Source organism: Danio rerio, chromosome 4 (assembly GCF_052040795.2).
Source record: "Danio rerio strain M-AB ecotype USA chromosome 4, GRCz13ab, whole genome shotgun sequence".
NCBI lineage: Eukaryota > Metazoa > Chordata > Actinopteri > Cypriniformes > Danionidae > Danio > Danio rerio.
In genome coordinates this window covers 48,599,079-48,627,034 of record NC_141024.2, presented here as the reverse complement: position 1 = coordinate 48,627,034, position 27,956 = coordinate 48,599,079, and the positions used below count along the sequence as shown (strand labels likewise).

The following is a 27,956-nucleotide window of genomic DNA, read 5'->3' as shown; positions in this document are numbered from 1 at the left end:
ACTGAATGCAACAATTTTACATGGCAACACTATCTGCTGACAAACTGGCATTCTCAGAAAACGGCCTCTGTGTAAGCCACAACGCCCTTACAAAACAGCAGACAAGTGTAGGGGCTCAACCAAAATTTGAACTTGGGATTTCTCACGGCATGAACGAGAATCATGCTCCTAGACCAGCAAGCTACTATGCAAGGAATGTTTATGTCGCGACACTATCTGCTGACAAACTGGAATTCTTCAAAAGAAGATTGAAATAGGTCTCATTCATTTCATTGATTTGAAGCTGCAAGGAAAGAAGGAAAACAGTTCCACCAAGATTTGAGCTTGGATCACTGGATTCAAAGTCCTGAGTGCAAACCATTACACCATGGAACCAAGACCTTCATTAGATGACATCTAATGCTTGCAAACTGGCATTGAAACAGGCCTCTGTGAACACTAAGATGTCCCTCTAAACAACAGGGAACTGCAAGGGCTTATCCGGGATTTGAACCCAGGACCTCACGCAACTAAAGCAAGAATCATACCCCTAGACCAGGGGTGTCCAAGCGTTTTGGGCCGAGGGCCAGATACAAAAAAAAAAAAACGTTGTCCCGGGCCAAATTTTACATTCATCACACAGACACGCGTAAATATATATATATATATAGGGTGATATTGATGGCAGGCTATCGTAACAAGGCCAAATAATAATAAAGCAAGACTAATAACCTTACAAATCAATGACAATTATGAGGGGAAAGCTTTGAAAAAAGTTGTTATATACTTAATTAAAAATAAATTTTAACTGTTATGAGAATTATTGCAATTTCAGAAAGAATTAGTCTATGTTGGTTGTTTTGCCAAAAAAAAAAAAAAAAAAACTGCAGTGTTAACCCTTACTGTAGATTATGCAGTAAATAACTGTAAAATAGCCAGTGTTTAGCTGTAATGAAAAGAAACAGTATTTTACTGTAAATGGAGCAGGATTTGTATGAAATTCTGTAGTGCAAAGAATAAATTACAGTAATTTACTGTATGTACCCATTACAGATATTTACTGTGATAATAAATGATAAATCACTGTTCAATCATTACTGCCCCATCTACTCAGTTGCTTTATGTTGCTATTTATATATATATATATATATATATATATATATATATATATATATATATATATATATATATATATATTTACTGTTCAGTTTTGGCATGTGAATGGTCAGTATTGAGGGGAGAGGGAGGCATTGCATTGATGATTAGCTGAATTTCTCTGCAGCCATTTCTGTGTTTTCTTTGGTTCCTTTTATGTTTTTAACATTGAGTATCAGGAGTCAACCAATGCCACAGAGCTTATTTAAAGGTAAGTATAAGATATGGACGAGATGCATTTAAAGACAAAAATATTCACACAGAGCAAAGAAATTGTCACAATAATTCTTATACCTTTGTTTACTTTTCCTATAATTAATCTAATTTGCCTAGTTTGACCTATAGTTAAGCTTTTAAATTGCACTTTAAGCTGAATATTAGTATTTTGCTAAATAACTAGTAAAAATGTGTTATTTAAAAAATATCTTAAACAGCATGTACATACATTTTTGCAGAGACTCAATGAATTTGTCTGGAAAACTTCGAATGAAGTAAGTAAAACTGGCATTAACAATATAGTATAAAGGCTTTCCTAAATAATTTTTTACTCAGGTTATTTGTTGTGTTTTTTTATTATTACTACAGGTTTAGAATGACATGAGAATCAGATTATTTATTTATTTATTTATTTATTTTTTTTTGCTTTGGATGAAGTTTGTATATTTTTATTGTTTTTATTCAATGATATGTGCATGATTGTGATAAATGTAGGCAGTTGCTTTGAAAATATGCTATGTACCAGGGCTGTAAACTCCTGGAGGGCCGCAGCCCAGAAGAATTTAGTTCCAGCCCTGCTTCAACACACTACCTTTAGATTTAGTTTTATAACTGCACTGTTACCCTGTAGATTATGCAGTAAATAACTGTAAAACAGCCAGTGTCTTGCTGTGATTGAAGGAAACAGTATTTTACTGTAAAAGGAGTAGACTTTGTATGAAATTGTGTAGTGCAAAGAATAAATTACAGTAATTTAGTTTTTGTACCCATTACAGATAGTAACTGACAATAAATGACAAATTACCCATCACTGTCCCATCTACTCTGATGCTTTATGTTTCTATTTATAGATATGTGCATTTTAAAGGCAGAAAATAATGATTTAGGCATTAACACACTCACACAGGCTGTCTGTCTCATTCTAAACACAATGGTGTTAGAACAAGTTTTCAGAAAATGCTGGCCCTTTAAGGGAGCCAGGTGTTTGATTTGTTTACTGCTGAGTGTGCTCTATTCTCTGTCCATCAATTCAGATGTAGAGTCTGCTATGTTTTAGGCTTTAAATAAAAATCTACAATGAGTAAGTAAAATGTGTTCAAATGTTTTTGAGGGTTTATAAAATAAGGCTGTGTTTTAACTTATATTGTTGTTCTCTTGAACTGTGTACTTGAAAGCTACATTGTTAGCTAGTTAGCCTCTCCTCATATAACTTCTTACATTACTTTTGTTTAAGTAAATTTATTTATTGATATTGCTTATTGCCATAATGTACAGATGCTAACAGTTTCATGTATTTTTCTGGCAACTAAGCAAAAATTAATTCCATCACCTCACTAAGGTAACATGTGCACAGAAATCATCACAGGGAATCACAAAAACATATGATACACATAGCCATCCACACACAAAAGCTCCACTGTCAGGTCCCAGATTGTTAGTTTGTTGCTAAGTATTTTTCAGAGCTGTGTTTCCACCTATGAATTTATATTAGAGACAATAGACAAGTTTGTTGTCATGAGATTTTTAAAGTAAATAATAATTATAGCAATAAAAGATTGGATCCTTTGGTTTTTCTCTGTTGCTGACTTTTTTTTTCTTTTTTATATAATTATTTTAAACTTTTTATTGCGCGCGCTCTTGTACTAGTGTTTGTGTTTGTTCTGTCAGCATCGCGCTGCTTTATTCTCGGCGCCTCCGTCTAGTTGGTTTCAGTTGGTTGGCGCTGAGATGAAGCATGCGCGTTGCTTAAGTGTGAGCGCACGGTAAGGTGTTTATCTATCGTGTGCTCGTGTCTTGCGTCTCTTGTCAAAGTACGTAGCTCGGTGTTTACATTGTGGTCACGTGCTTTTGTCGTGTGCTTCAGTGTTGTGTTTGTTGTCATGAACATGCAGTTAATGAGTTCTCTTATTGGCTGCATGTTCTTGTCCTGTTATGTGAGCGCATGGCTTGTGTTGTGTTATAGACTTTTATTCATATGCATGTGAATGCTGCAGACCTTGAATGCAAGCTCATGCGACAAATTTCACAGTTTGCAGCATTAGAAAGTTCAAGCTTGGGGAATTCTGACCTGTGAAATCACATCATGTGATTGCTTCAGACCAAACAAAAATCAAAACATGACCTCTCAGGACAAAAAATTTAAACTATGGACCAGTCGCTCGCTTTTTCAAGCTCTAATCATTTTGTTTAATCCCACTCCTTTTCGCAGTGCCGTATGACAGAATTTTGCATGCTCAAACGTTAGTGTGACTGCAGCCTTACTGTGCAGACTTGTGGCTCTCAGTAATATGTAAGACAATATTCATATCTGCTGATTTCTTAATTTTGTTTGACATTTTCTGTTGTATATTTGTTTGCTGCTAAAACAATAAAATACATTTGTCTGATAATTTTTTATGCCTTCTATTTTTAAATAACAGCTAAGAATACTGATTAATTTTAGTGACACTACAATAACTATATATGACATACTATTAATGTGTATGCAGTATAATGCTGTGAGATGTAACAATACAGTACAGTAATTAACTGTACAGCTTCCAGTTAGTTACCACTACTGCTCTATTACAGTAATTAACTGGCAACACTGTTGCCAGCTACTCTCTGTAATGGTTTGGTTACAGTAAATAATTGGCAACGCTGTATATTCAACACTTATTTATACACTAATATTCAACAGTAGTAAAGATGATTTTTCACAGTATTTAATTTTTTTTTTTTATTCAGCAGACCATTTATTGATTCATGTTTATTAAAATTACATGTTCTATGCTAAAATCAGAAGTTTCTTGCAGTAATGCTTTTTTAATGGAAGGCAAATTAATATACCTTTTTATTACATGCAAAACATTACAAAACTATTATTAATCTTGTTGCTGCTGTTTTTAGTTGTAGTATAATTGCTGATTTCAAATACATGCTTTTATGACTTGGCAATAGTGTGGAGTACACAACACTTTTTAAAAAAAAAAATTATTAAATAAATCTATGTTTTTTATACCATGTACAGTGGATACGATGAAATAATAACAGATAACAAAGGCTTAAATTAAACCTCAAAAGAGACAAAAAAGATATATTTATTTTTTATATAATTAAGTAAACTTAATATCAAAACAAGTAAAAGAAAATAACACCTTTGAATCTGCTTTAATTCCTATAACGCTACAATTAAGGTGTTTGATAATTAGGTGCAATGGGAGCCTAGCAATGAGGTACTCTGGATTTCCTGGGGAGAGTGTTCAAGTGTTAATGTTTTGTTTTTTTGACAGGTTCTTTAAAGACATTTAAGTTTCTGTTTGTAAATAATAATGGAATAGCTTTTCTCACAAAAAATGACAAAATAGTTTTAATAAGTTCCTGTCTTTAAAATGATTTTACTAAGATGACATCCCTAATACGTATGAAACCAAGTGTGAAGATTGGGATGGCTCAATACCATAAATTTGGATTTGGATGCCGAATGTCTCAAAATCGATACTAATTTGATAAGATAAATTTTATATTTAACTATTTATTAGCGTAGTGTTAACATTATTCTAGCATAAATTTTTATGTTTTTAGCCTAACTTAAGACGTTAAATTTGAAATGGGGCAATAGTGGGTAATGATAGACAACACTTTTTGTAAAACACATTTCATATTTTACTTGTTAACTTGTAAACTTACTAAACTGTACAATTAATAAAGTAAAACAGAACAGAAGTAGAACAGAACAGAAGTAGCAAAGATTGATTCGTGATTATTAAAAAACAAAACAAAAAAAAAACAAGCATTGTAAAGTTAGATAAAATTACTCAGAAACTTCACTAATTTCAAAAACACGCCTGTTGACATGCTTTAAAGCCAAATGCAGCGTGAGCCTGGCAATAAGGTCATCAAAAACGATCTGAGGAACCACATATACTTGACTGTCACTTCCCAGGAAGTGGCAAGTGTGACTGACGTTGGACACCCCGATCACTTCAACGGCCGTTTCTTGCATCTGGCCCTCTGCGATCTAGGTATGTAAAAAAAAAAAAAATATATATATATATATATATATATATATATATATATATATATATATTAAGGGTGGAGCCGAACCCGAATACGGTATTCGGAAAGGCACGAATAGCGCGTTTTTACGAATACTTAATTCGAACAAATACTTAAAAAATTATTTGTATTCGGGAGCAAGAAAAACACTATATCACAAAGCAGCGTTTCCTCATGAGACCACAGTGCATGCCCGCGTGAGTGAGAGAGAGAGAGAGAGAGAGAGAGAGAGACGCTCAGTCAGAAGTCGGAGGGCGCTTCTCCACAGCAACAGACAGAAGGCTCGGCTGAGCGAAAAAAATACTTCACTGCATCATTATTTTTGTTAAATAGATTTTTGTACCTTAATTGGGTTCCAAAGGCAGTTTATAAACTTGTAGCGGAGTTGAAGCGGAGTTTGATCTGACGTCTGCAACCGGGTGCTCTGTTTACGCAACGTTAGCTCTGTTAGCGCGGTAATTTAGACAATAGACTGTTGACAGAGTAACGTTAACATTCGTTTATAAAGGTTAAAACGATGCATTTGCAGTTGTGTCGAATGGTATGCACCTATGGGAGTTATATGGTACGTCTACATTACTGTCTTTTGCAGACAGCAAGATATATGCTATAGGCTAGTTAACCTTAGCATAGCTTCCCGTCACTTTTTATTAACTTACTAACTCCTCAAATACATTTTGGCACTATGAAAAAATGAGACTGCTGCTGAGCCATTTCTTGGTCCTCCACCAGTCAAAAGAAAAAAAAAAAACCTTCAGGTTCTGTGTGGAATCATTTTACAGTCAGTGGTGCTGCAGATAAAACAAAGTGATACTGTATAATGTGTGCAAAAGTGAAATCAGCAGAGGCAGAGATATTAAACATCTGTTAACATCTAAACATCTGTTCTTCTATCCATAATCATTAAATCATTTCTTTTCGGCTAAATCCCTTTATCAATCTGGGGTTGCCACAGTGGAATGAACCACCAATTTATCCAGCATATGTTTTACGCAGTGGCTGCCCTTCCAGCTGCTACCCAGCACTAGGAAACATCCATACACTCTTTCACACACATACAATAGGGACAATTTAGCTTACCCAATTCACCTACATTGCATGTGTTTGGACTGTGGTGGAAACCGGAGCACCCGGAGGAAACCCACGCCAACATGGGGAGAACCCAGTCACATGCACTAAAAGCATCCTCTCCTGATACTGTCTGTGAACCCACCACAAGCATCAATCCCCTCAATCAGCACAGCTATGTTCTGCTAAATCCTCCACAAGCACCAAACCATCAACACAGCCACATTCTGCCCCAGCAAGTCAGTTTCAAAAAAAAAAAAAAAAAAACTTTGTGTCTGTTTTGTGGCTGGCAGATGACAATAGCAGGGCTGTATCTTTTAGTATTATATAGAATACTTTTGTTCTGCCAGATCTCCCAGGCAGGGTTTTATTTAGATTTATTTAGTTAATTTAAGTTTTTGGAATTCTGTGCATTGGAAAGAAGTTCTTTCAGAAGAAGAACAGTTTTTTGAAGTATTATTTGTTTTTATTCTGTCTATTCAGTGTCCTTCAACAAGAACGGTGGTGGTGGGGTTCATAATATTCACAATGGTATTTTATTAGTTGTTGGTTTAACCATGGATGAGATAATGGCTTCTATGTTATTTTCTTTTCAATGACATTTCTTATCACATGTTCAAAAACAACAACCAATATTGCATATCTATAATTTATATAATGGGTATAATTAAACAATACTTCCACTATAACGTAAATTAAAAGTGTAATAGAAAAAATATATATTTTTGCGCTATTTTGAATTTTACTCAAATACAAATACAAATACAAATACTTTTCCCCCCTCAACAAATACAAATACCAGCTGCTCCGCACATCCCTATATATATATATATATATATATATATATATATATATATATATATATATATATATATATATATATATATATATATATTTATATGTGTGTGTGTGTATGCAAGTTTCAATGTACCAACACTGTCTCAGTTTGTTGTAATATAGAAATGTTTTACATGTACCTCCACAGTTGTGTAATTTAAAGAATGAAACTTTCCAGTTCCTGTTTCCTAGACGCAGGGACATATGTGGGTGATGAGGACCTCATCACCCACGAAAAGCTCCGTCAAAGCTGCCTCCCTCCATAGTAAAACACTGAAGGTCCCCTCCAGGCATTTAATTTTTAGGTCCACTATTGGCACTCTTGCCCTCGTCATCCTCACCCCATGGAACTGCAAAAGAGCAATTTACGGGTGAGTGTAGTAGCATTTCCCATGTATGTTTCTTCTGTTTCTCAACACTGCATAATATGGATACTTATTTGATTCACCCATATTTTAGTCAATTAACCTTAGTTATTCCCCATATAATAGCCCGTTTCCACTGAGTGGTATGGTTCGCTTTGGTAAGCTTTTATAGCAGTTTCCACTGTCAAAAGGTGTACCGTACCAAACAGGTATCGTACCACTTTTTCGGCAAACATGAGAAAGGGTACCAAAAGGCAGAGCTAGATGTGCAGCTGAACACTATTGGTTTACAGAGATACCTCATTTGCTTGTGCAACAAGCCAGAATGAAAATAAAAAAGCTGCCATGTTTAAAATACACAGCCGATATATATATATAGGGCTCGAAATTGCGACCATTTTGGTTGCATATGCGCCCAAAATTTTATCTATGCGACCTCAAAATATGTTTAGGAGCATTTTTGCGAGTGCTTAGAATTGTTGTGTGCGAGCAGTTTTTACTGCAAAATGTTCACCTCATGCGCGGATTCGGGAGACATGCATGCAGAATGCATCTCTGCACTTGAAACGCGAAACGCAGTGCTCAGGAATGGTTTAAAACAGTTGTCATGTAAACTTGCAGCAGTAAACAAATGTAAGTAAAGCAAAAAAACAAAGGAGAAGGCAGAAAAAGTAAGCACATTACTTTTTTTCAGCAAACGTGAACAAACTACCATGTTTAACTATTATATCACCTTTTGGACTAATATGAACTCAGAATGATGGAATGACTTTCTAACAGAGGCTACATGTGCTACTGAAGATTAGACACCGATGAGAGGTTAGCACTGACTGTAGGTTATATTTTGTGGCGTTTTGAACCTAAATAAGCACTAAATGTATGCTGTGTGTAGTTCTTCTGTAGTTGGTAACATATCGGAGACTGTAAGGGGCTCTATGTGTTCATATATGTTGCATTTATTAATTTAATATAATTACAGACGTCACTGTCATTGATCTGCAGTTATAATCTATTCATGGTCATAGAAAAGTTAGTAATAAACATTTATACAGAAGTATTTGTGTATGAAGCGTCTGTTTTGTGAAAAGGGCTTCTCATATGATTTGTGAATGACCTGTACAGCTTTACTGTAGACATTTTCTCTAGCGAAAATTATGTGACTGAAACTTTGTCATACACCACGCCCAGGCTATCCTTGGTAGTAGAAACGCAAGCCTGATAAAGGTAAACCGTACCGTACTGTACCAGTCAGTGGAAACGAGCCATAACGGAGAAATACAAAGGCAGTATTGGGTGCCTCGTAATTTTTGTAAAAAAAAAAAAAAAAAAAACAGCAACACAGATTGATTGCCAACACACCGTAAAACAAAATATGCTCATGTAATACTTAAACAAACTTTTATTCCCTCTTTACAAAGAGTTAAAGAAAATCTGAAGCTGATAAAGTGTATATTAAGCATTTATGATAGATTTAAGATTAGTTATTTGTGATTTGAAATGCAGAAGCATTCACTTGAGATCGGGTATCAGATTTGCACAATCCATATGCACTGACTAGCTCAAAAGCTTGACAGAGCCCCTGCACGTAGCTACAGTTGCTAAGCCACGATTGGTGGATGGCGGTTGTTGGGCGTGGCTTAGCGAATGGTCAATTGATTTAGCAAGGATGTACTGGCAATTGATCAAAGCCTTTCATCAAAGTTGTCCTAAAGCTATTAAAAAACACGCACTCTAGTCTCAGAACAATTTTGAACACTTCAGCTCAGTAATGCAGGCTAGGCGGAATAGTGCTGTTTACTGAGGTTTTTGTTGTTAAGCAAAAAAAAAAAAATCAACATTATCGATGCTGTAAAAAGCCCTTATGAAAGTGAAAAAAAAAATCACATCAATGTTTCACCAGGAGATTTTAGTGGCTGAACATCACGTCTGTGCATATAAGCCTTTCATAACGCAAGACACTCTACATCAGCTTTTGAGGACTAAAATAGTTTAAAAACATAAATATACCTGTCTAAAAGAAATACTTCAGCCATGGTGTCCTCTTACCTCCAGCTTGCAAAACTCCAATATTGACTCAGGATTTTAAATAGTTTCAATTCAGCATTTGATTTTACCGTAGTTTGAGTTTACCGACTGTAATTGTCTCGTGTGCATGTGTCGTGAACGCACAGAACTCATGCAGGCCGACATATGCTAATGGCGGATATGCGTGAACAGAGATGTGCAGAAGTGCAATTCTGCATTTGTTGAGAGACAGTTTGAGCTACTTATTGAAATTATGGGAGATGTCGGCCTGACACTAATTTATTTGGATGAACATTTTTTTAGTCGTATGCCTTACCCAGAATATAAAAATGCATATAAATACATTTAGATCATTTACTGTATTAATTACTATTGGACTGTGAAGAGACTTTCAACCAGCACAACAAAAAATGCTTCTGAAGACAATCACCTACTGCACCTTTAAGCCTGGTCTGTAAAAATGGAGAAAGAATTGATTTAACACTGCACACACACAGCAAATTTGCCAGTGTACATTTTACACCACAGGTGTTGAATTTAACACTTTTCTGGTGTCTATATGAGTCCCACCAGCCAAGTGTCCAGATTACACTTTGAAACGTGTTGAATATGTACACCTCTGCAGTGTAAAATATTTTACACTTAAGTGTGTAAAAATGCACACCACATTAAACATTTTTAACACCTGCAGTGCAAATTGTCCAGTGTACATATAACTCCTCAGGTGTCAAATTACACTCTCTTCTGGTGTATATACGAGTCCCACCAGCCCAGTGTATAAGTTACTCTTTGAAAAGTGTTGAATATATACACTTAAGCTGAGTAAATAATTTTACACTAAGAGTGTAAAAACTATAAACTAGATATAGTGTATAGTAAATACTCCATCACTATAGCCAGGTCATATTCAGCATAAATTCTATTTTTCATTGAACTAACATGAGTAAAAGTTAACATTTTCCACACATGAAACTCATAAAGATAAGTGTATATTTGAAAATTTTAACACCCTGGAATAGTAACAAAATGTAAATAAATTCTTCTGTTACAGCCTGATTAAAATAAGTGTTTAGCGCATAAATTAAACAATCATGGAGAAAGTTACAAAACACAATTTATTTTCTGTAAAATACACAGCACAGGCAACATTAAATCACTTCACAGAATATGCATTTCATACCTGAAAACTTTCATTTGTCATTAATGTCATTTTTTAGACATTTGTCACATTGAAAAAAATTCAGTGGAAATGTTTAATATTTTAGTTGTCACTGCCAAACATAAACAAGACAACATGAGCTAAAGCCCCATTCCTGAACCAAAATGCTTTATAAAAATATAAAAGTAATTTTTGCATACAGTTGTTTAAAAAAATACATGGATTAAAACCACAGCAAAAATCATTCAAAAAGGGGGATTTCCTTGAAATTAGTAATGTTCAACAAAAGCACACTTTCAATTTCATAAGCAAGCAAAAAAACGCTGTCCATCAAACAATATCAGACATTTTACTGAGCACAGAAATAGCATCTTTCAAATCTAAACATACAGGAAAGCCTCAGCAATGTACCATCACTGAACTAAAGTGGTTCATATGAAAACGTGTACAGTGTTACAACCTCTTTGATGTTAGTCTAGGGCAGGGGTGGCGAACCCGCGGCTCGCGAGCCACTTGCGGCTCTTTTACTGCTCTTGTTCGGCTCAACCTCTCGCGCGATTTAACATACATTAACCAATTGACTAACGCCCCATTCACACGGGGCTTCTGCGTCTCTTTCTGCTTTTGTGCGGCTCAACCTCTTGCGCGATTTAACATATAATAACCAATTGACTAATGCCCCATTCACACGGGGCTTCAGCGTTGCTCGCTGCAGAAGATGGGAGTAGCTCAACTTTTCAAGCACTTACGGACGCGTTAGCCAATCAGATCGCTGTATGCAAATACATCTGCTAGACAGTGGCCTATTGCTGACTGAATTTTATTTTCTGACGCTTCCATTCAGACACGCCTTCAGTCAAGGGTTGACACTGAAGCCCCGTTTGATTGGGGCGCAACACGAGTGACGTGCAGTTCGTTAATATCAATCGTCATGGTAGAGTCAGGAAAGCGTACAGCTAAGCGTAAATACGAAGATGAGCGCAGAACATTTTTATCTGAATGGGAGATATTCAGTTTTGGAAGATTGTGCCCGTTGAGAGATATCCCAATGTCAAACAGGCTGCACTCAAACTGTTGTCAATGTTTGGGTCAACTTATGTCTGTGAATCACTTTTTTCGACACTGAAACTAGTGAAATCAAAGCATCGCTCTGTTCTTACTGACACACATGTGAAAGAGTTACTACGAGTAGCCACAACTGAATACGAGCCAGACCTGAAAAAGATTGTGGAAACCAAGGAATGTCAGGTGTCCCACTGAGTCAAGTAAAATGAGGTAGGCTAATTTAAATCCATGAAAACTATTGCGTTATATAATTAGGTGTATAAGTTATTGTGACAGATATACTGTTGTTTGCGCATCTGTTGTGTGGCTCTTTGCAGTGATAAAGTTTTTTTTTGGCTCATCATGCCAAACAGGTTCGCCACCCCTGGTCTAGGGTAAAAGTAATAACATTTAAGAGGTGTGGTACCTTTACAAGATGATGGGTGAAAACAAAAGACACAATCAACAAAACTGCCAACAAAAGTGATTTAATGTACAAAAAAGTGGATTCAGAATAATGCCCAAATATATATACACTAGAGATGCGCGGATGGGCTATTATTTCATCCGCAACCGCATGACAAAATTCATCATCCGTCCGCCATCCATCAGCAGTAACATTTTTGACCAATTTTTAAAACCGCACCCGCCCGCCATCTGCTGATTGGGCTCTTTATTTGAATGGCTTATTCCTTTTTATTATTAAATGAATGTTTCTTTATTGATCATTATAGAATAGAGAATGACTTTAATGTAGACATGCAGTTAATCCAAACGTGCAAGTCATTAATTGACGACGCTTTGAAGTGACGCTAAAGATACGAGGACGTGTCTTTTCACTTGATTCGATTCCTCGGTCCTTCCTTTTCCTTGCGTCCTTCCCTCGTATCCCGATGGGGTGGAAACACGAGGAAAGAAAGCAAGGAAAGGAAACGAGGATGCACAAATAAGAAATGAGAAGCACCCGAGCTCTCAGAATATCAGCAGTGAACTCCGTCTCCAATCGGCGCACAGGGACAAAAATAAATAAATAGCCTAAATTAAACGCACTGTACTGTACAACTTTTTTTATTGTAGCCTAATAGAAAACGCATTGACACATCATTTCAACATGCTGCTATTTAGCCTACTACTAAATGCCTATTTCACTTTATTTTTTAGTAAATAGATAGAATAATAAGTCATTTACATTATAGCCTAATAATGTTTACATTTGTAGTTGTCCATAGCAACCCCAAAAACGTACCTGGTTGCCTTGCACATCTAATTAATGGGCACAGTTTTTCGACTATTTTTTTATTTATTTATTTTTTATTTTTTGCTGTGGATGTTATTGAGCTTGTAGAAATCGGAAACAACACCAGTTCTGCGACACAGATGAACCTTTATTTATATCTCTATCAGACAATACCTATTTTATATGCCAAAAGAAACAACAGGCAGTAAAAAAATATTAACAAAAATATCTTAATGTAGGCATAGGCTATAGTCCCATGCTTTGGCAAACAGTTGAAATTTTTTTTAATAAAAACGTCATATCGTGCCTAAACCTTATAGGCTCAGTCACCCCCACAATTAGAAATTAAATTAGAAAAATAGATTTGCCATCCCTCTTTGAGCGAACATAAAGTCTGATCAGGCTAAGTGCATGTATGACAGTGTCAGGATTCAGACAGGAGCGCCTGCATAGCCACTATAATGCGCCCTGCTGCACTGAAGGAGCGCTCGCTCGCAGCACTTGTTGCTGAAATGCATAGAATTCTCTTGGAAAGATGCTGTAGTCGTGGGAATGACTGGCCTTATTTCTCCCAAAAGGAAGTAAATTTTCCTCTGCTGATCCGTCTATACGGAAGTTTGTAGAGGAATACTTCTGTACTTCATCCAGAATTAGTGTATCCGATTCCTCCTCCCATTCTGTGAAGTTAGTCCTAGGCTTTTTCGTTGGTGCGCCAGCTATGCCTATAAAAACAGTGCAACCGCCCGCCACCCGCCCGAATTTAATTAAAATATTATTTTTTTGTAACGTCATCCACCCGTCCGCGGCTATAACCGCCATCCGCGCATCTCTAATATACACTCAGAAAAATATTTACAATAATAAAGTAACAAATTAAACAAAGTATCAAACAAAATTAGGTCAACTCAAGAGTAAGGGGACGCCAGTGAAGCCAAATCAAAGAAATAAAAATAACAAAACAATTCTAACTCATAAGCGAAACCCTTACCTCACTAGAACATGGAAAGAAAAAGAAAAGAAAAATCTTCAGCGCCGAGCGCCGTAAACTTACCTATTCTGAACTAAAAACAAAACAAATACATAAGCGGCATTCACTTTCTTACCTGGTGCAATGGATTGACTACGTGTATGTAAGATGGAAGTCGTACGACATCTTCCCTGTCCGCCTTACTCTGAGGACAAAAGTCAACTCTCAATGATCTGTTTTGGATTTGAGCAGGTAAGAGTTGTGCCAAAGTAACAAACTAACAATCGAATATAAATGTACAGAAATCACAATCTCGTTCAAAAATGGGCAGAAAATATACTAAATAATTTTATCCAAACGAAAGTTAAGCAAAATTAACGAATAACAAAATCATGCCGGCAAAAATACACAAAAACGGGATCAAAGGAAAAGCGTGCTGTCATCCGATCTCCCTGGCGTCCTTATATGTGACAGCGCCACGTCACCCAATGATGAGTGACTGGTCTCCTGACCAATCAGATTCCGCGAAGGCGGACCTAAAGGATATGACAGGTAGAGATGGGGAGAGAGAAAGAGAGGGAGAGAGAAAAAGAGAGAGAGAACGGGAAGCAAAAATTCCACCAATATACGGCAACCGTTACACAGGCACTTTGACCAACTAAGCCACAGCGCCAAACGACCTTGACAGGGGCTAATTGTTTAATTCCAAAAAATAAAAAAAAACTAACAACGGTAGCGCTGCATGTGGGAATGTCTGGACTTGAAATATTAAAGTCCAATTGGTTAGGCATTACCACACTATGCTATATAAAGCCATCGTCCAAAGCCCTCTTGAACGAGCAGCGTTCTTAAGGATTTGAGTTTTGTTAAGAAACCGACTGCTAAACATAACGCTGCGTAAACACTCGTTACTCTTAAAAAAAGCGAACATGAAACCTGTAAGTTAGGCACTGCTGGGATTTGAACCCAGGATCTCCTGTTTACTAGACAGGTGCTTTGACCAACTAAACCACAGTGCCAACGCTGAATAATAGGCAAGATGTTGTTGCACACAGAGACTAAAAAAAGACAGCAAGTCTTAAAATGGCACGCAAAGAGGTTTTTTAACTCTATTTGTCGCACTATTCATTACGCCTCAAAGCTATACAATTTTATAATTCATTCCGGTAAGCTCTATAAGATGCCTAAAATGTTAGAAATGCACCACACCTTAAGTCAGTGAAGAAAAAGAGCCAAGCTTGCAACTCGAACCCACAACCTTTGAATGGCTCAGCTCACAGACTAGAAGTCCAATGCGCTATCCATTGCACCACAGAGCCTGAGTGCTCTGCTTCCTCTAGCACTGTTGCACAGAAAGCACTTTTTAGTACTCTCTGGCCCATGAAAGAACAGCCAACTGCAGACAAGGAACTACTGGGATTCGAAGCCAGGATCTCCTGTTTACTAGACAGGCACTTTGACCAACTAAGCCACAGCGCCAAACAACCTTGACAGGGGCTAATTGTTTAATTCCAAAAAATAAAAAAAAACTAACAATGGTAGCGCTGAATGTGGGAATGTCTGGACTTGAAATATTAAAGTCAAATTGGTTAGGCATTACCACACTATGCTATATAAAGCCATGGTCCAAAGCCCTCTTGAACGAGCAGCGATCTTAAGGATTTGAGTTTTGTTAAGAAACCGACTGCTAAACATCCCGCTGCGTAAACACTCGTTACTCTTAACAAAAAGCAAACATGAAACCTGTACATTAGGCACTGCTGGGATTTGAACCCAGGATCTCCTGTTTTCTAGACGGGTGCTTTGACCAACTAAGCCACAGCACCAACGCTGAATAGGAGGCAAGACGTTTTTGCTCACAGAGACTAAAAAAAAGACAGCAAGTCTTAAAATGGCAAGCAAAGAGGTTGTTTAACTCTATTTGTCGCACTATTCATTACGCCTCAAAGCTATACAATTTTATAATTCATTCCGGTGAGCTCTATAAAACAAGCACACGCACCACCTGGACTAAGGTGCTGCTGGGATTTGAGCCCAGGATCTCCTGTTTACAAGACAGGAACTTTGACCAGCTAAGCCACAGCGCCACAGATATTTGCAGTAAGAGACATTTGCCCGATTACAAAAATCGAAGAAAAAAAAATAATACACAACAAAAACCAGCATGTCAGGATGCAGAAAATGCTGACAAGACGGACGCGGTCTTTTAGAGTCTGGATGATCATGTCTCAAGCCTGACCATGTCATCCAAACCCAGAGTCAGCTCGGAAAATGGAAATCAGGACAAACATATGCTATCGGCCATTGAAAGAGTTTCAGATCAGAAAGCCACTCTCCCATAATCTGAGGGAAAGGTGCAGTTTGGATTTGAACCTAGCACCTGCTGTTCCCAAGACAGGTGCTCTGGCCAACTTAGTCTTAACACTAAAAGAAAAAACCTCTGGATACGATACTTCCAAACGCAGTTTCTTCTAAGACAGTGGGGGGGGGGGGGAAGCAAAATTTACTGTGCTTTCTACTCAGTTACTTTGCACATGGATAAAGAGGCTCTTGTACGACAAATCCAAAAGGCGTGATCTCAACAATAGGTGGCAGTTACTTTTCCCCAAAACCACAGGTTGCCGACGATTCATTCCTCAAGCCCACTAGGCCCTACACTGTTTTCTAATCTCCCTTATATAAAACAGCTCAATTAAGTCATCGGCTTTATTGTAGAGTACCCCTAGTATCTGAGCCTGCACTGCGCAATGAAAGTAAGAAGCAAAACGGGATGGACAGATGCCTAAAATGTTAGAAACGCACGACACCTTAAGTCAGTGAAGAAAAATAGCAAAGCTTGTGACTTTCAGGGGTGATAGCGTTCCGGCACCACGCCGGATTTCCGGCGTACTGTGGCTGCGGGTAGGGTTGTGACGGTGAGGAAATTTCCCCACCGGTTAATCGACATGTGACAACACCGGTAATACCGGTATCACCGTGGGAGTGGGCATTTTTTCATTTCCTCTTTTTTTCTGCTTTTAAATAGCTTATAAATGCGTGCGTATAATACTTTCACTTTCAGTTTTGCGGGAGTTGCCAATTCGGTGTCAATTGTTTGAATGGACGGAAAGGAAACTACAAAAAAAATCCCTGTTATTTAACAAAACATAACTTTTATTTACATAACGAATAAAACACAACACTGCTACAGGCTGAAAAAAACTGTGTAAGTTGGAACCATACAAATAACAACCATAAACGCCTTGTTATATATTATGAGCTTAGTCCTTATGAACAATCCGTTTATAAAATACATTATTAACGAATTTAGGCTATTGAAGAATAAACCGAATATGAAATATGATCCTTGCATAATGATCACAAACAAGCGAGCACTCATTTTATATTTAAACTATATGAAAAAAAATTAAGAATTGGAACATTATGTAAAAAATCAAAGGGCAGGCTAAATAAAAGCGCCTCGTCACAGCTAATCGCACATGTGTCAGTTTACAGCTTCTGGAGAGATCAGACAACCTATACAGATCACACAATCTCAATAAACAACATGTAGGCCTAAATGTATAAATATTTCGATAAGTATTGTTATGGAATATTTATAACTAAATGATCTTGCTTTTTGGTTTTATCGATACAGCTTTGATCTCTCTTACAAGCGGCAGTTACAGGCGCAGCATAAGGGCGTCTCACACTGTCAGTGGCGGAATACACACAGCACTGCCAAGACGTTTTATTTTTATTTTATTTGTTGCAGATTTGCGCGTTGTTCCTTTTAAAAAAACTTTTATTTTTTAATTCTCTCAAGTTTAATGTTGTCTATCGAGTAACTGTCGAGTCCCTCGGATTGGAGTTCAGTGCGCATTAAGACTATTGACCAACCGCCCTGTAAGTTTAAACACTACAGGTCCACAGCTCTGGTGTGGTATGAATTACACGTTTTAAATGACAGCGAGACATGCTACGTTTAGTTTTTATTGTAAAATATACATTAGTATGACCCAGTACACGGTAAAATAATATGTTTTTAATGGTTTGTCTATTGACGGCGTATAGCCGTTAATTAAATATGCTGAGCATATTTTCATTAAAATTAAAACACATTAATACAAATTAGCCACCCTTTGATTTTTTTTCGTTTACGTATATTTTTATCAAACGAAAAATGCTATGAATTGTTAATTTTAGTTTTCATTTTATTACAATTAATAGGCCTATAATTTATAGGCTACACAACTCATATCTTTGGCTCCAATTGCGTTTTTACAGATATCCTACCAATAGACTTTTTTTTTGGCTCAAAGACATTTATGCCTATTAATTTCAGAGGTGCATTTTGACAGATTTCGTAAAGGCTTCAGCTATTCTACCTGTCAGCTGCACCTGCCTAAGTTTTGCAACTTGACTTGTGTTGTGGCTCGATGTCTGAATGAGAGAGAGAGAAAGAGAGAGAGAGAGAGAGAGAGAGAGAGAGAGAGAGAGAGAAATCAGTCCTCAGATTCGATGTGTGGCCGCACATCTCAGTTACTTTATTGCAATTTTTAATATTGGCTCATCTAAATAAACTTTTCATATATTAAAAGCCGAAATATTGCCAGACAGAAGAAGCAACTTTCGGTTTTTGAAGAGAGCGGATTCCATCTTTTTGGCCTAGACATTATGGATTTTTTTGACATTAAACACATAATCAAGTGGAAATAAGAACAGCTGAACTTCGGAAAAAGTCCTCACGTTGCCGATGTTTCTCTGCAGTTGGATTGTCAAAGGCGCGGCATTGCTAAATCGTTTTAATAAAAAAAAGATATTTATTATTAAACATTGTGAGATGATGGTCGCGTGATTTTTTTTTTAAATGAGAGTATGCGTTGCGTATTTATGGCCATTGATCTATCCGCGACCCACCCATAGTTAAACATGAAGGTGCGTGTATAAATTATGTTTCCAGATACTGACACCTTTGTCAGGCAAAGTTTGCAGATTGCCTCATTAACGTCATCAGGTTCTCTTATGCATTTGGTTTGAACCCAAAATTTTGCCAAACATGCGCTTTTGCATTGCGTTTTGACAATAAATCGTCCGCCATCCTCTTTCTGTAAATTCGACTCCTCTTTTCTCCTCACGTGGTAAATGAAATATGACGCACTGTAGCTATGTTTAGATTTTAATTATAGAGCATGCTCTCGTTTTAAGTCAATTATTTATAATTATATTTTCCATTTATTTTAAATAAATGTTTAATAAAAAAAAATAAAAAAACGAATTCTTAAAAAAAAAAAAAACAAATGTGGGGACGGTGTCACGGTAGAAAAGTGATGTCACCGGTGTTGCGTCTTAACACCGATATCACCGTCAACATCGTCTATCGTGGCAAGCCTAGCTGCGGGGAAAAAATCAGGTTCACGGATATTGATCTGTCATTTCTCTAGATTCACAGAATTCACTCACTGCTGAAAGCGCCGGATTGGTTTTTATTAAGTGCCATTTTGTGTGCTCGTGAATCATCTTTTGAGTGTAGACGCCATGTAAATAAAAGATTAATTGTGTAATTTAGAGAGCTTTATAAATTATAACGGATCTTTGTGAGATCTCTATGAACTAAGATTAGTGACGCTTTTTAGTGATAATAAGAGGAGCGTGCTTTGCACTTTCCAGGCTATAATCCATTCAGAAATTGTATGAAACTTTCGTTTTCGGCACATATACGCTGATATGTTTTGGGAATGACATCTGCATATTTACGCTGGGTTTATTCTCGAAATAACGGTGAAGCAATAGACGGGACAAAAATATATTTCCCCCTTCTCCTTAAACAACTTAGTGTTTCAGCTATGAAATAGTTCAGTTTTGTATGTAGCCTAATGGCAAAGTGTTTATATTTAGTTTCGTTTTTTATTCAGCTTATTTAGAAAAACGTTTGGAGCATTTTAAAAATAAGTTTTTACAGCGCCCAGCGGAAGACCATCATTGTCTGTTTGATCAGTTTGCCTTCTCAGATCATCACGACTTGCCTAAAATAAAAGATATAAAACAGTTCAAGTATAAAACAATGGTAGCTTAAACGTTAAAGAATGTGTGCTATTACGCGCATAGTTTGCTTATAAAAAGCTTGCAGGACATCGAGGCGCCAGAGCAATCACTTGCATTTTTTCAGTGGGAGCAATTTAAAGTTATCCGTCATTTTGCTCACAAAGTACGAGTAACACATCAAAAAACGTTACAGCGTTTTTATAAAATAAAGAAAACCAAAATTATGCGCTTTCTGTCGTCTGGTTTTTGAACAGGAGCGCTTAACAAAATGAAGCAAAATGTATATGCCTCACAGACATAATAAATATATTTATAGAAAGCTTTAAATTATTACTTAACGAAATAAAACAAATCGAAAACAAAAAAAGTCCTTCATATAATCCGTAAAGATGAATTTCTCTTTAAAGGCGAGTCCAAGAGGAGATTGCCAGTCAGGATCTTTGCGACACTGACTCAGAATAAGTTTATTAATAAATAATTAAGATTTCCTTACTCTTTCCTGGACACATTCATTGTTATTTGTTTTTGCCGGTGATTGGGGCGAGTTTTAGCTTATTGTGTGCGCTTGAACGCGGATTCACAGTAGCAGTTTTAACATGGAGTGACACGACATCTGACGTACAGATGACACTGGCACATGCCACTGAGTGTAGTGACACTTCCGGTGGCACGTCCGGTTTTCCACTGTCATGTGTCGGCATGCACTAAATTCCAGGGGTTTCATTACCACGACGTAAAATGGGCGTGGCTCGGTCGGTGTTTGGGAAACGCCCCCTTAAAAAAAAAACAATACTGAGAGGTCACCGATCATGCGCAGTACAGGTTCTTTTTTAGCGCGGTCATTTCAAACAGGATGATTATGGATAAAGAACCTACCGCGGTGGATAACGAAGGAAAAAACAATCATACAGGTTATTTTTTTGTTGTTATAATGTTATATTTTAAAGATTTCATTAGCAAGAACAGCTGACCTAGTTTTAATCCGTTTTACTCCGTTTTACTGTCTCTGGGCTTTTGTACTTCCATTTTAAACCAATTAATAATGGTTGTGGTAAGATTAACCGTGTTTTTGTAGTTTAAAATATGGTATTCAGTCATGTTTAAACAAATAAATACCACATTTTCTGTAATAAATCGTGGTTAATTTTTCTTTCTCGATCTTAGTTAATTAACATAACTCATATTTATTTTCTATTTTTATTTAAAGTCATCATACACAAAACACCTGGGATCAGGACAGGTATCTGATGTCAACTAATATAAAAGTGATCATACATGTAACCCCTGAGATCAGGACAGGTATTTGATGTTACTGTATATAATATAAAAGTGATCATACATGAAACACCTGGGATCAGGACAGGTATCTGATGTTACTGTATATAAAAGTGATCATACATGAAACCCCTGGGATCAGGACAGGTATCTGATGTTAATATATATAAAAGTGATCATACATGAAACCCCTGGGATCAGGACAGGTATCTGATGTTACTGTATATAAAAGTGATCATACATGAAACCCCTGGGATCAGGACAGGTATCTGATGTTACTGTATATAATATAAAAGTGATCATACATGAAACCCCTGGGATCAGGACAGGTATCTGATGTTAATGTATATAATATAAAAGTGATCATACATGAAACACCTGGGATCAGGACAGGTATTTGATGTTACTGTATATAAAAGTGATCATACATGAAACCCCTGGGATCAGGACAGGTATCTGATGTTACTGTATATAAAAGTGATCATACATGAAACCCCTGAGATCAGGACAGGTATCTGATGTTACTGTATATAAAAGTGATCATACATGAAACCCCTGAGATCAGGACAGGTATCTGATGTTACTGTATATAATATAAAAGTGATCATACATGAAACACCTGGGATCAGGTCAGGTATCTGATGTTAACTAATATAAAAGTAATTATACATGAAACCCCTGGCATCAGGACAGGTATCTGATGCTACTGTATATGATATATAAAGTATTTGACACAAAAGCTGTAGGATCGGGACAGGTATCTTAAGTTATAACAGTATTAATGTAATCTGAGAGGTATCTTAAGTTAATTTGTTTAATATAACATACACTGACTTCACATGAAACACCTGCGATCAGGACAGCTATTTAGTACTGCATATAAAAGGCATTTGACACGAAACCCCTGCGAATACGTACAGGTATCTGAATCTAACGGCTGTTTTCACAATCTGCGCATGATCCGTGACCTATGCAAATTCACAGATAGGCCACGCCCACTCGATGACGTAGTAGCGGTTACGCTGTACTGAAACCCCTGGAAAAAAGTGCCTGCCGTCATGTGTCACTCGCTTGTGGCATGTGTAGTGACCTGTGTCACTCAGAGTGTCGCGCTGCATGTCACTGCAGTGACATCGACACCCGGCGAAGCTTATGACATTAATTAACACGAGCAAAACCATATTTAATCATTAGGCGACTTTTAACCTAATTTATCGCGTCACAAGTTAGTTTATTTGCTGAGCTACTCCACGATGTTTTAATTTAAACGCATTTATTTTATGTATTCGTAGTCATACTTCCGTACGTAATATAGTCATTTGACAGTACATGTCAGTCAAATTTATTGTGGCATGCTTATGTATGGGAGGGGTTACACTTATCTGTTGTACTGGATATTATTGCATCCTGGCAGTTCCTTTGTTCCCTACAATATGGACTTCTCTATGTTTTTAATTCATTCATTTATTTTATTATTTAACTTATTTTCATTTTAAGGTATTTTAAATAATATCCTTTAAAAAGTTATAATAAAATGCATGTTGAAAACTCATAACATATATGCATGTAAGATAACAGGTGTCATTTGCCTAATGATTTTTAAATATTAAAGCAAAGAGACTTGTAAGATTAATGTGCTTATAACGTGCTTATACTGACACCTACTGGCACATGTCACAAGATCACTGACACTGGCATGTGTCACTGACATTACTGGCATGTGTCACTGACATTACTGGCATGTGTCTAAAAAGAGCCACTTGACAATAATGATGATCAGGGTTACACATAGGCTGTTAATATATTTGGGCCCAGGGGCCCACAAGTTATGTGTTTAAAGTGCGTTGCATACATAGTACCCCCACCCCTACTCACCTCAGGGGCAAGGAAAAAAAGTTCAGGCTCAGGATTTTTTTCCACTATCAGCCCTGGACTTTGGTGGGACTCGAACCTACAACCTTTGAATGGCTCAACTCACAGCCTAGAAGTGCAATGCGCTATCCATTGCGCCACAGAGCCTGAGTGCTCTGCTTCCTGTAGCACTGTTGCACAGAAAGCACTTTTTAGTACTCTCTGGCCTATGAAAGAACAGCAAACTGCGGACAAGGCACTGCTGGGATTCGAAGCCAGGATCTTCTGTTTACTAGACAGGCACTTTGACCAACTAAGCCACAGCGCCAAATGACCTTGACAGGGGCTAATTGTTTAATTCCAAAAAAAAAAAAAAAAACTAACAACGGTAGCGCTGCATGTGGGAATGTCTGGACTTGAAATATTAAAGTCCAATTGGTTAGGCATTACCACACTATGCTATATAAAGCCATCGTCCAAAGCCCTCTTGAACGAGCAGCGTTCTTAAGGATTTGAGTTTTGTTAAGAAACCGACTGCTAAACATCCCGCTGCATAAACACTCGTTACTCTTAACAAAAAGCAAACACAAAACCTGTACATTAGGCACTGCTGGGATTTGAACCCAGGATTTCCTGTTTACTAGACGGGCGTTTTGACCAACTAAGCCACAGCACCAACGCTGAATAGGAGGCAAGACGTTTTTGCTCACAGAGACTAAAAAAAGACAGCAAGTCTTAAAATGGCATGCAAAGAGATGTTTAACTCTATTTGTCGCAATATTCATTATGCCTCAAAGCTATACAATTTTATAATTCATTCCGGTGAGCTCTATAAAACAAGCACACACACCACCTGGACTAAAGCACTGCTTAGATTTGAGCCCAGGATCTCCTGTTTACAAGAAAGGCGATTTGACCAGCTAAGCCACAGCGCCACAAATATTTGAAGTAAGAGACATTTTCCTGAAAACAAAAATCGAAGAGGAAAAAATAATACACAACAAAAACCAGCATGTCAGGATGCAGAAAATGCTGACAAGATGGACGCGGTCTTTTAGAGTCTGGATGATCATGTCTCAAACCTGACCATGTAATCCAAACCCAGAGTCAGCTCGGAAAATGGAAATCAGGACAAACATATGCTATCGGCCATTGAAAGAGTTTCAGATCAGAAAGCCACTCTCCCATAATCTGAGGGAAAGGTGCAGTTTGGATTTGAACCTAGCACCTGCTGTTCCCAAGACAGGTGCTCTGGCCAACTTAGTCTTAACACTAAAAGAAAAAACCTCTGGATACGATACTTCCAAACGCAGTTTCATCTAAGACAGTGCGGGGGAAGCAAAATTTACTGTGCTTTCTACTCAGTTACTTTGCACATGCATAAAGAGGCTCTTGTACGACAAATCCAAAAGGCGTGATCTCAACAATAGGTGGCAGTTACGTTTCCCCAAAACCACAGGTTGCCGACGATTCATTCCTCAAGCCCACTAGGCCCTACACCGTTTTCTAATCTCCCTTATTTAAAACAGCTCAATTAAGTCATCGGCTTCATTGTAGAGTAGCCCTAGTATCTGAGCCTGCACTGCGCAATGAAAGAAAGAAGCAAAACGGGATGGACAGATGCCTAAAATGTTAGAAACGCACCACACCTTAAGTTAGTGAAGAAGAAGAGCAAAGCTTGCGACTCTGATGGGACTCGAACCCACAAACTTTGAATGGCTCAGCTCACAGTCTGGAAGTCCAATATGCTATCCATTGCGCCACAGAGCCTAAGTGCTCAGCTTCCTCTAGCACTGTTGCACAGAAAGCACTTTCTAGTACTCTCTGGCCCATGAAAGAACAGCCAACTGCAGACAAGGCACTGCTGGGATTCGAAGTCAGGATCTCTTGATTACTAGACAGGTTTTTTGACCAACTAAGCCACAGCGCCAAACGACCTTGACAGGGGCTAATTGTTTAATTCCAAAAAATAAAAATAAAAATAAAAACGGTAGCTCTGCATGTGGGAATGTCTGGACTTGAAATATTAAAGTCCAATTGGTTAGGCATTACCACACTATGCTATATAAAGCCATCGTCCAAAGCCCTCTTGAACGAGCAGCGTTCTTAAGGATTTGAGTTTTGTTAAGAAACCGACTGCTAAACATCCCGCTGCGTAAACACTCGTTACTCTTAACAAAAAGCAAACACGAAACCTGTACATTAAGCACTGCTGGGATTTGAACCCAGGATCTCCTATTTACTAGACAGGCGCTTTGACCAACTAAGCCACAGCACCAACGCTGAATAGGAGGCAAGACGTTTTTGCTCACAGAGACTAAAAAAAGACAGCAAGTCTTAAAATGGCAAGCAAAGAGGTTGTTTAACTTTATTAGTCGCACTATTCATTACGCCTCAAAGCTATACAATTTTATAATTCATTCCGGTAAGCTCTATAAAACAAGCATATGCACCACCTGGACTAAGGCGCTGCTGGGATTTGAGCCCAGGATCTCCTGTTCACAAGACAGGCGCTTTGACCAGCTAAGCCACAGCACCACAGATATTTGCAGTTAGAGACATTTACCCGATAACAAAAATTGAAGAAGAAAAAATAATACACAACAAAAACCAGCATGTCAGGATGCAGAAAATGCTGACAAGACGGACGCGGTCTTTTAGAGTCTGGATGATCATGTCTCAAACCTGACCGCTAACCTGGCCTCTGTTCAAGATCGAATTTATTTTTATTTAATCTATCCTAAATCATGTGTTGAGTGTTTTTCGGAACCTTCAGTTTCATTACATCCAAACCCAGAGTCAGCTCGGAAAATGAAAATCAGGACAAACATATGCTATCGGCCATTGAAAGAGTTTCAGATCAGAAAGCCACTCTCCCATAATCTAAGGGAAAGGTGCAGTTTGGATTTGAACCTAGCACCTGCTGTTCCCAAGACAGGTGCTCTGGCCAACTTAGTCATAACACTAAAAGAAAAAACCTCTGGATACGATACTTCCAAACGCAGTTTCATCTAAGACAGTGGGGGGGAAGCAAAATTTACTGTGCTTTCTACTCAGTTACTTTGCACATGCATAAAGAGGCTCTTGTACGACAAATCCAAAAGGTGTGATCTCAACAATAGGTGGCAGTTACTTTTCCCCAAAACCACAGGTTGCCGACGAGTCATTCCTCAAGCCCACTGGGCCCTGTTGGAATATCTATCTCTATTCCATGCCTGTTCAAGAGAAAAGGTCAGGAGAGGTTTTTCTTCAATGTCAAAAGTTGTAACAATTTATTGGATACAAATGAATAATTCGATGACAGAGCTCTGGGTTACGTTACCCCAATGCAATACAAGAATTACATTCAAGAGGTTCGCAACTAACATACGTTTCCTGACTTCACCATATATACACAACTGATCTTAACAGGTGGAGTTTTGGTGTAACGTCACTTGTCAGTCATTGTTCAGTCCTCCATTGGCCACACCTTCGACATACTTCCTCTCCTTTCTGTGTTCTGTGTTCAGTTTTAACACCTCTCTTCAGACAGGAAGTTTCTGCAGAGCTGAATTTAATTTTGGACCCGCATCTATCTACTTCTGCAAAAATGCTAATTAGTATGCACAGCACTCACCCACAACATTAGAAGTTCAGTTAATATATGACCCTTACATGACCAATACCAATAAGTGTTTGATTAAAAGAAAAAGAGTCAAAAATAATAAAAAATGGTTCCTATTATTCAATAATTTCCCCCTTACTGCTCCTCATTGGAGCAGACAAAACAAAAACAGATAATCAAATCCCCACAAATGTTTTAACTGTCATTACTGCAGGCCTTTGCCTAAATCTTGTTTTACCTCTTATTCAAAATAATAATTCAAATTTTCTATTCTTATACACTTTAGCAATAAAGGTAATTAATTTTTTCTTCCCTATCAAAATTAGAATAAGAATGAGAATAATAAAAAGTAAACAAAATTTAAAAACTCCAACACACACACAAAAAAAATCTGATTAAAAGGAAATCCACACCCATAAAGATATGCTATAATTAAAAATCCCACTATATAATTAAGATCAAAGATCAACGCTTGTGAAAATATGACTGGAATTAGAAATTACAAATTGTAAAAACATCATTCAAATCAGAAATTCTCTAATACCACATTTTAATCTCCCTGAATAGTTCAGACTGAATTTCAACATTTTAAAGTCATTAAAGAACAAAATCACAATTGAGATTTAGGATGAAAAATCAACAGCTTCAAAGTAGGATTAAACTTGACAATTATTAAAATAAAAAGTTCAGAACTCAATCATAACAAGGTTAATAAACTAACAATTCAAACTCAATACCAAATTATTAAAACCAAAATTCAAACATATTTAAACTAGAGATTTTTTTTTTCCTCAATGTCTTTAAATGAGAAAATCAAAAGCACAACAATGTAATTAAAATAAAATAAAAATCTTAAGAATCTCTTCAAATAAAAGGTTCAAAAGCAACAATGGCTTAAAATAAAAATCTTAAAATGTCTTTAAATGAAAGATTTAAAAAACAACAATGGCTCAAACTAAAATAATTCTTAAAAATGTTTTCAAATAAAAGAATCTTCAAATAAAAGAATCTTACAATCATAATGATGTGTTTTAAAATAAAATAATCTTAAAAATGTCTCAAAATAAAAGATCCAAAAAGCATCTTAAAAAAAAAAAAAAAAAAAAATATAT

General features: G+C 37.0%; 1 long non-coding RNA gene and 1 other non-coding gene across 2 annotated transcripts; one reads left to right on the top strand and one right to left on the bottom strand.

Moving 5' to 3' along the window:
* The first annotated feature begins 1,211 nt into the window (after window positions 1-1,211).
* On the top strand, window positions 1,212-27,956 carry LOC148682127 (uncharacterized). The gene is made up of 3 exons (XR_015942995.1): window positions 1,212-5,354; window positions 7,442-16,678; window positions 26,363-27,956. It is a non-coding gene; the product is annotated as an uncharacterized LOC148682127 (long non-coding RNA).
* Window positions 25,705-25,778, bottom strand: trnat-ugu (transfer RNA threonine (anticodon UGU)). The gene has a single exon. It is a non-coding gene; the product is annotated as a tRNA-Thr (tRNA).